The sequence below is a fragment of the Solanum pennellii genome, chromosome 5, assembly GCF_001406875.1.
Source record: "Solanum pennellii chromosome 5, SPENNV200".
Classification (NCBI taxonomy): domain Eukaryota; kingdom Viridiplantae; phylum Streptophyta; class Magnoliopsida; order Solanales; family Solanaceae; genus Solanum; species Solanum pennellii.
In genome coordinates this window covers 55,227,987-55,237,808 of record NC_028641.1, presented here as the reverse complement: position 1 = coordinate 55,237,808, position 9,822 = coordinate 55,227,987, and the positions used below count along the sequence as shown (strand labels likewise).

Below are 9,822 nucleotides of genomic sequence, written 5' to 3'. Positions count from 1 at the left end.
CAATTTAATAAATAGGAAACTTAAAATAAGATAATGATAATTGAAATTATTATTATTATTATTACTATTATTATAATAATAATTATTATTATTATTATTACTAATAATAATAATAATAATACCAAGTTGTTATAATAATGATGATGATAGGAAATAATGGTAAAAAATTTATTAACTTAGAAGCTCAAAAACTGTAATTTGATGAAAGGGGGATCAAAATTGAGTGTCCGTCTTTGAGCAAAGACAATGTAAGAGTTTGTGGATAAAGAAGCTGACATAGTAGCCAATTTTGTCCCGACCAATAAATAAGACAAGGTTTGTCAGTGTTGAACTATGACGTTACTAGGTTTTATGGTCTGGGAGAGTATTTCATAGTGGAGTCGAGCAGAGTTCAAGGTAGACCTTTCACCTTTGTTGAAAAGTTGAACTTTCTCAACAAATTACCAAAGTTCACTGCCTATATAAAGTTTCACATTGCATTGTATCTCTCGTTGTTGCCTGTGGATTATATTTTCTGCCAAATCTTAACAAAATTGTTAGGAAATAATATAAGTTAGAAATATAAATAAATATTTTATGAAAAATATCATAAGGAAGATGTGTCTATTATCAAACAATTTTCCACATGCAGCTAATTAAATATATTGCATTCATTTAATCTTAAATATATAAAATTGAATTATTCAAGAAATTTAAATTGCATGCAGTGCATATAAGTATATTTTAAAAATAAATAATTATTTAAGACATTGTAAAATATATCATTAGAAACATATAAGCTTTTCAAAAGAAATTAAAAGATAGCTTGCATTGCCCATATTTTCTCTATTTTATAAGTGAATAAGGTGTGGGACGAACGCTGCACTGTATAATTGTACAGATAGTTATTATGATTGTACTGAAAGTTGAACTCTCAAAAGCTTATGAATTAATTTTAAAGGTAAATTTATGCATACCCTTTCCATCTAACACATGTATTGTTTGTGTCACACACATGTACTACTTTCTTCTCCATCAAACAAGTGTATCATCTTTTACAATATAAATAAAAAAAATAACCACTTTTCGAGTATTAGGTATTTGTGGTAGCTGAGTTGTGTTTTTTTTAACGGTTGAAAATATTGATTTCATTTGTTATATTGATGATTTTCTTTGATTTTTTGCAGGTTTTATGACTTCTTATGAGCAACAAATATCTTTGGATTGTAAGTAGTTATACATCTCCTTCTTATTATTATGTTATTCAGCCCAATCTCATTTCACTGCCTCATTGTGAGGTTGGTCTGGATGAGTTGTTTGAGCTTAAGCACATTTTTTTGTTCCTTTTCTCAGTATTATGATTCTCCCTTGTGCTTCTATGTTTGGTTGTATTTAAAAAAAAAAAACAATCGCACCTGTGATTTTCATTTTTTTCATGGTTTATAATTTATATTGTGTCGATGGTCAAGCAAAAAGAGTCTCTCTATCTTAAAAAGTTAGGGTATGTTTGTGTACACCGTCCTCCCTACCCCTCACATGCGCAAGATATAGCAAAATACAAATTAAAAATAAAGCACAAGATCCGCATGCAATTTCAGTAGGTATGGATTAAGGTTTGTTTTGTGTTGCCATAGTTATTTCAAGTATGTTGTTTTGTAGGAATTCTTTTAGTTCATTACTGGTTTGTATTTTGGTATAAAGTACAAAAAATCTCTGAAGTATTAGAGTATTCTTTATAATTATCTGAGTGTTGGAATGGAACTACTCCAAATGGAACGAGGAATGCATATTTAATGTTCATATAGTCAAACCTCAATTGGTACAAGTTTGAAGCATAGCTATTATAAAGTACAATTACACGATGTCATATGTATTGTCAAATTATTAGAAGAGGATGTAAAATTGGCTCCTTAATAGATATATGTTGGGATGAAATGTACAGAAATGATCTACACAAAAATTAGGATATTTTCTATTTTATTTAGTTACTCTTAAACAATGTTGATTTCTAGAATGTCATTTCTGTTAACTCCCTATAATTTTCTTGTATTGAAGTTATATAATTTATAGAAACTCAATTCACACATAGTCCTTTTTATACTTTCCTATAAGATAAGAAAAAATATGATGAATTTTCAAGTGTTTAACATAAATATGAGGACTAAGAGCCTGTATAGACTGATATATTAATTCCTTTTAACATCAGAATAATTTTGATATAGGTTTGAAGTATTTTAATCAAAATATAATAACGCTTATCAGTACCGATAAGATTTATGTAATTGGTACAATTTATGCCAAGAGCTATGGTGTTCAATTTACCATAAATCTGGTTTGCTTCAACCCTGTTTATTAACCATTGTTGTTAATTTTATTTGTTTGGGTCCTTTTCAATCTAGTGACGGACTAACAGACTAAGTCCTACTAAATTATATATTTTTGGCACTTTTGTTTCTTCTATGCACTATTTTTGTACATACATGAGTACACGCATTTTTTGTTTTTTTTCTTTGTATCTTATAAAGAAAAATTCATTTGTTAAACAAAATATAGACACAGAGATATATTGGTCCTCACAAAAATAGAATAGGAGTTTTTCAGTCTATCATCTTCAGCAGGGCCTGCCAGAACAAGTCTTGATAAACTTAACCATAAAATCTCTATCGTCCAGTTTACAATATGGCAATGGCACTGATCTGTTAGGCCATTCTTATAAGTTATTTGTTTTTTTCATGTGTCCCTTTTGTAATTTTGTTGTTCCTTACTACCGTATTATCCTTTGTGATCAAATGAGACCGCTACTGAGCACGGAACACTGAAACAAGGGTTACTATATATTTTACGATTTCATATATTTTAATCAGCGCACAGTACTAGTGCTGGAGAAAAATCTGTTGGTAGTTTCTAATATATAAGCAACTCTTATAATCATGTGTGAAAATTTTCCATAAATTTTACATAGTAATGTAAGTGATAAATAAAGTTATTTTTTACTGTGGAATTTATAAATTGACCTGAACTCTTTTCTTGATAGATTTTACTTGAATCTCTCTAGAATGAGTTTTATTCTGCTTATGACAATAGGCAGATGAAGTGCTAGGATGAGTTATAAGGGTTTTTTTCCAGACTATGGATAAGAGTCCTTTAAACATCAATTGTGAGCTACACCCAAGATGCGGACACAAGATCTAGGATCAAGGGTAACCCTAAGCTAACCCTGCTAGCATATCATAAGCATAAGTAAAAATTTGCTGAAATAGATATATTGTGCGTAAGCTAAAAACATATCATAACATGAAATTATGGGAAATACTCGTTTATATGTGAATAAATATTCTATGAGTTTAATGACAACTAAAATACTAAACTTCAAGGCTAACATTGAATCTAACTATGTCTGAAATAAAGCCTCAAACATAATAGAAAAGTTGGGACATTTCCCAGCTAGATGTAGCAAAAACTGAAACTAAGGACTAAAGGGAAAAGAAATAATCATGTCAATTGTGCTCTAAGAATGAGGAATCACCACAAATGTTATTGAACTAGAGATCGGAAACTGATCTATGCGTGATCTCAATGCTAAGGACCTTAACCTACATCACGAGAAGATGTAGCGCGGAGTATGCGTCAGTACTTGAAAGGTAGTGAGAATGTAGGACAGAATAAAAATGAAAAATATGCATAACTGAACAAATGGTATAAGATAAGCATGATAATACAGTGAAAAATATTGAACATGAACCAACTGAATGCAATGATCAAGTGCATAACATGCTGAAACTGAATGTTGAACTCTAACTGATAATCTTGTCAATGCACTAGAATCTGACTGGGGAGCTACTAATAACCGACATAAACCACATGAGCTAAATGTGATGTTCGATGTATAAGCTTCATCGAGAGGACACAATATACCCTGGCAGAGGTATAAAGGCAATGACTAGCATGATCGCTAAACATATGCCCACAAAAGGGACATACCCTATGGGGCCACGTAGTTCTGGGACATGAAGGTGACTTGACCCTAGTCCACTTGATATTAAGCCTACTCCCAATTAATTATGTAGTTAATAATTATGACTCGATTTCAATAATACTGGATAGCTCAAAATACATACATGCTAACTGAAAATGCAACATTAATGTACTAATAAGAAAACATTCGAATCTAAGGTATGCGTATCTGAAATAATTAACCTAGAATGTGTAATTCATGAACCAAAATAACTATACCAATAGAGTTCTGAGTTTATGAAGAAATATACGTAAAACGATACTAAAATTACGATAATCTAATTAGGAGCACTAAAATAACTTATTCATAGTAATCTACTGAAATTCTAGAAACCCTAGGTCTAAGATAATATGAAGAGAATCAAGAATCTTACTGAAAATTATAGTAACCTAATGGGTCAAATGAACCCACTAGTGAAATACCACATACCTGGTGACAATTTCACGGAGAAATCTTTTGATTTCGGGGCTGGAAATGATGATAGCTTGTTGCGTTCGTGAACTAAGGATGATCGACTTTCCCTAGGATTTTTACTCTAATTTTCTCTTGATTTTAGTGGTTAATTGATTAGGTTAGCTTCTAGTCTTTTACTAGCATAAAACTATATAGCTTAGGGTTAAACGACGTAATTTAAGGGTCCAACGTATAAGGAAAACTCCTAACAACCCCTGACTTAAAATCAATTGAAGCCACCTACGGAACAGACTGATAGACCGTGGATGGACCAACGGTCCGTTCTGGTCGTCCGTCTTTCGGCTTCAAAGAGTTGATTTTAGGGCCTCAATACCATAATTGTAGCGACTTCATTGTTTCTCAACCTTCGAGCCTAAACAATCAAGAATCTCAACTGGTACCTCTTCATAAATTAGACTAGCGTTCACAACCACGCTTTTCAAAGATACCATAGATGTTGGATCACCCACACACTTTTTCAATAGCTAAATGCAAAAAACCGGATGCACTGCTGCTAGTTCTGCTGGCAGCTCAAACTCATAAGCCATTTTACTAAATCTTTTTAGGATATTGTGGATCAACCCTTGGACGATTTTCTGGTCTTTTCTTGGAAGGGTTGCAAGTGGTGAACCACAGGCCACCAGGACGAACCGTGTATCACCCTACAGTCCGTGGGTGGTGCCCATCGGTGGCACCTGAAACTTCTGAAATCTGTATTTTTGTAGTTCTAGCATATGGGGTGGTACATTATCTCTTCCTTGGGAACATTCATCCTCGAATAAAGTCTCAACTAGCACGATAGTGAGGGAAAGAGCTGCAAACCCTACCAGTAATTATCAGAAACTAATTTCTGACTGAACAAAGTACCAAAAACATGCAAATGCGTTGTAGATGTCAGTATAAAAATGAAGGAACATGATAAAACTGAAGGAACATGATACTAATACAAAGGCTACGCATGAGTAACTGAAATACTAGTGAGGAACTATTACCTTAAGTTGTAATGGAATCAGAAGGAAAGAGATGAGGATACTTGGCCTTCATGGGTGCTTCTGCTTCCCAAGTAGCTCCCTCTACGGGCTGAATCTTCTACAAAACCTTAACTAAAGTGACTTCTTTCTTTCTCAACCTTCGAACCTGACAATCAAAAATCTCAACTAGTACATTTTCATAAGTGAGACTATCTTTCACAACGATGCTTTTCAAAGGTACAATACATGTTCGATAACCCACACACTTCTTCAACAACTAAATGTGAAAAAATGGATGCACTGCTGCTAGTTATGCTGGCATCTCTAACTCATAAGCCATATTACCAAATCTTTTCAAGATCTTGTAAGGATATACATATCTAGGACTGAGCTTTCCGTTCTTTCCAAATCTCGTCACCCCCTTTATAGGTCACACTTTTAGAAAAAAACCAATCATCAATTTGGAACTCCAAGTCCTTTCTCCTTACATCTGCATAGGATGTCTGGTGACTATATGCTATCTTAAGTCTATCTCTAATTATATGAACTTTTTCCATGACATCATGAAATGAATCTGGTCCTATTAAGGTTGTTTCACCTATTTCAAACCAATCAACTAGAAATTTGCATCTACGCCCATACAACACATCATAAAGGGCAACCTGAATGCTTAAATGGTAGCTATTATTTTGAGAAAACTCTATACAAGGAAGGTTATCATTCCAACTACCCTTGAAATAGACCACACTAGCTCTAAACATGTCCTCTAAGGTCTGATGGTACGCGCTGCCTTACCATCCATTTGTGGATGAAATGTTGTGCTAAGATTAACAAGAGTACCAAGAACTTTCTAAAATGACATCCTAAAAAAAAGAGGCAAACTAAGGACCTCTATCTGAGATGATAGACAATGGAACTCCATGCAACCTGACTCTCTTTGTAACACTTCGAAAATCCAAGACGTGTTCTAGAGCCTAACATAAGTTTCATAAGGATTAAACACTGTTTTAAGGTATATTTTAATGAATATATTCATTTAGGAAGTCTAGAAACCAAAACATCCAGAAAATAGTTCAATGAGGTGCTAGCGTGCCTTAGCCTATTTGACTAGCTTTTAGGAGTCGGAAAATGATGAAAATTGGTGGAAGGGTGTCTAACATGTATTAGATTTAATTCATAGACGAAACATCCGAGCATGACCCCCCAAGGACCAACCAAGGCCCCTTGATGAGGACCCTTGCATTTTGGGGTCCAAGACTGCCTGGGCATTGTGCACCCACGAGGGGAAACGACGGGGCGTAGGTTGATCAACGGGGCGTCGATGCCATCCAACGACCAACACTTAGCCAAATTCTTGAAGGGAATCTTTTGAAGTCTTTGGATTTACCAATGAATATGCAGCACGGAAGGGGGGATTGGACATCGATTGACCCATGATCTGTCGATCATGGTGTCGTCTGTGAGAGCTTGTTTTTACTGCACATTTCAGCTTAGGTTAATTAATTAATTGGTTTATTTACGAAGTTAATTAGGGGTTAGGGGATGTCTAATTAAGTGATTTAACCCCCTATATAAAGCTCTAACCTAAGTAAGACTAACTAAAACTCTGATAATTCAAAAATGCAAAACTCTCTTCCTTCTCTCTTCTTTCTCTTTCTAGTGAAGAACTCCATTGAAGACCAAGTTAGAAGAGGGTTTAAGGGATGTAAAGAGTCAAGTTTCTCCATCAATCTTCATCAATTAGTAAGGTATGATATCTCTTTCACCTTTGAGATCTCTTTCCTCAAAGGGTTCCATCAAATTGATTTCAAAAGTTGGGTTTTCAAGTGGGTCTTTTCCAATCTCGAAATTCATACTATGAATTGATTTGTTTATGATTTATTTTGGATATTATGAATATATTAACATGTATTCTAACTTAATTATGATATATCTTGATGAATTGTAGTTTGTAGAAGATGACCTTTACCCCTTTACCCCTTAACCCTAGGTTGTGATCTTGATGTGAATTGGGTAATGTTTGTTCAATTGAATTTGTTATTGGTTGAATTACTACTAGATTATATTTTTGTATCAAACATGACTAAATTAATATGAATTATAGTCCTATTATTCTAGTTCTTGAGTATGTTGATCTATGTTATGATTTATGTTATGAATTGACCTAAGTATCTTATCTTAAGCTATGAACTAGTATTGGATTGTGAAGTGGTAATTCAATTGGCCTTATTATCATGTTGATTATGGTTATATAATGATATTATACCCTAATTGGTTTGCATTAAGGGTTGACGGTAAGACCTTGATGATGGATGATGAAGAAGACTTGGTAAGTCTTGTGATCACTATTACTTACTTCAATTATGGTAAATTGTGATTAAGTCATGATATTGTATTGGAGTATGCCTTGTATTAGGATTTATAGGGTTGGTATAATGTTGAATTGAAATGCCTTGACTATGATTTGTGAGGTGTTGGCTAAGATGTAAATTTATAAGGATGGTGAATGATTTACCAATGTGCCTTATCATGAAGTGATATGTAAATGTTCTAACCTCACTTATATGAATTGTAATGAAAGGACTATACTCATTCAATTCTTATTGATCTATGATGATGATGATGTTTATACAAGGGTTAGACCCTATGACCTACATTAAGCTATGATGATTAATAAAGGCATTAAAGACATTTCAAAAGGGACTCTAGCTTAGCACCGAGTAAACTAGAGTGAGGAGTGTCCCTTCCCACATACGTAAGGTAGGATCACTAATGTACTCTTGAGATTGGTGACTATAATGCATGTAGCATAAAGAGGGTCCCAACTATATCTCCTAGTTCTTGAACTATGTTGCTCCCATAGGAATACTAGCTACTGGATCCACGTAGTTGTTATGTTCATGTTTTGGTACTACCTTGGCAAGTAGTCCGCCCTTCTTTTGGTGTAGGGTTTCATGACACCGGATTCCACACGAGATCATGTGGTGTCCGTTAAGGCAAGATGTTCCCAAAAGGTAAAATGAACTAAAGGAAGGAACTCTAACTAAGATAACCTAAAGGTTTATCTTAGTCTAGGCAGGGGTATGGGACTCTACCTATACATTGCACTTGTTAGCCTTAAGGGGAGTCTTAGGAGGATGTTCTTATGTATGTATATGCTTATAAATGTAAATGATATGTATATGATGATCCTACATGTTAATGATAATATGTGATGTCCATTACTCTTATGAACATGTATTTGGTCTATAATGCTAAAGAATGATATTGTGTACTCTTAATGGTATGTTATGTAAAGTGGGATGTTGGTCATGATTCTTGTTGAGTTACTAGATTGAGTAAGGTTTGTCATTGCACTTGTTGACTTTATAGGGGTTCATGAGTAATTGTCTTACTTAGGTTATGTTGAAATGTATTCTTATTCATGCTTGTTGAAGTCATAACTTGATGATAGAGTGATATTCATTTTATATGCAAATATGTTGATATGTTCATTGGCTTGACTATACTATGTATTGTTGGTCTTGTGATTCACATGCCTATGACTTAATTCATATGTCTTATTGATTGGTATGGTCATGTTGAATGTGCATAAAGGTTTTGAAGAAAATTGCGTACTTAATGAAATGTCCCTTTTTAGCATGATTTGATATTATATGTTCATATGGTCTCATACTTAGTACAAAGTGGTGTACTAACCCCATTTCTTCCTTTTCCCAACATTTTAGGTTCCGGTCATTGAAGGGATTTCGGAGACAACTTGAAGAAGACTGGGATCGCTTAATCATCTAAGTAGGGTAGGTCCTCACTTTCCGAGGGTGATGCCACTATCAAGCCTATGATATTGCTTTAGTGTTCAATACTTTTATATTCTTTCCTTTTTCATTTGGATACGAAACATTGTATGACCTATATGTGGTCTTGTTTTATTGATGTATGCGCTAGGCCTAGTTTGATATACTCTTACTAGATGGTTATGAGATGAGATGACTATTTGAGACTGTTATATTTTATATATATCTATGTGCAATAAAAGTATAAGACTAAGTAATCTTCCTATACGAAGGGTATATGTATACTCATTATATATCTATTATGTGTATGTAGAGGTCTATGTAAACCTCAATGAAGAAGTAGTAAAAAGTTTTAAATTTCTGGTAATTTCGACCTATGAGTGTAAAGATGTAAGCTAAGAGGTTAGTCTTAGTCCTCAAAGAGGACGACGACGCGGTTACATCTAGGGGGTATTCCTAGATGTGACAATCTCATTAATATAATGTTTGGCGTAGTCTTCCTCTAAGTCTATAATCTTAACGGCCAAAAAGTGTGTAGACTTAATAACTCTGTCAACTATCACCCAAATGGAGTCATGTTGTCTGTGAGTATGAGGTCAATCTCTAATGA

At 33.9% G+C, this 9,822-nt stretch overlaps 1 long non-coding RNA gene across 1 annotated transcript; it reads left to right on the top strand.

Annotated features, from left to right (window-relative positions):
* Positions 1-1,088: 1,088 nt before the first annotated feature.
* Positions 1,089-9,435, top strand: LOC114077276. The gene is made up of 2 exons (XR_003578403.1): positions 1,089-1,205; positions 9,147-9,435. It is a non-coding gene; the product is annotated as an uncharacterized LOC114077276 (long non-coding RNA).
* The last annotated feature ends 387 nt before the right edge of the window (positions 9,436-9,822 follow it).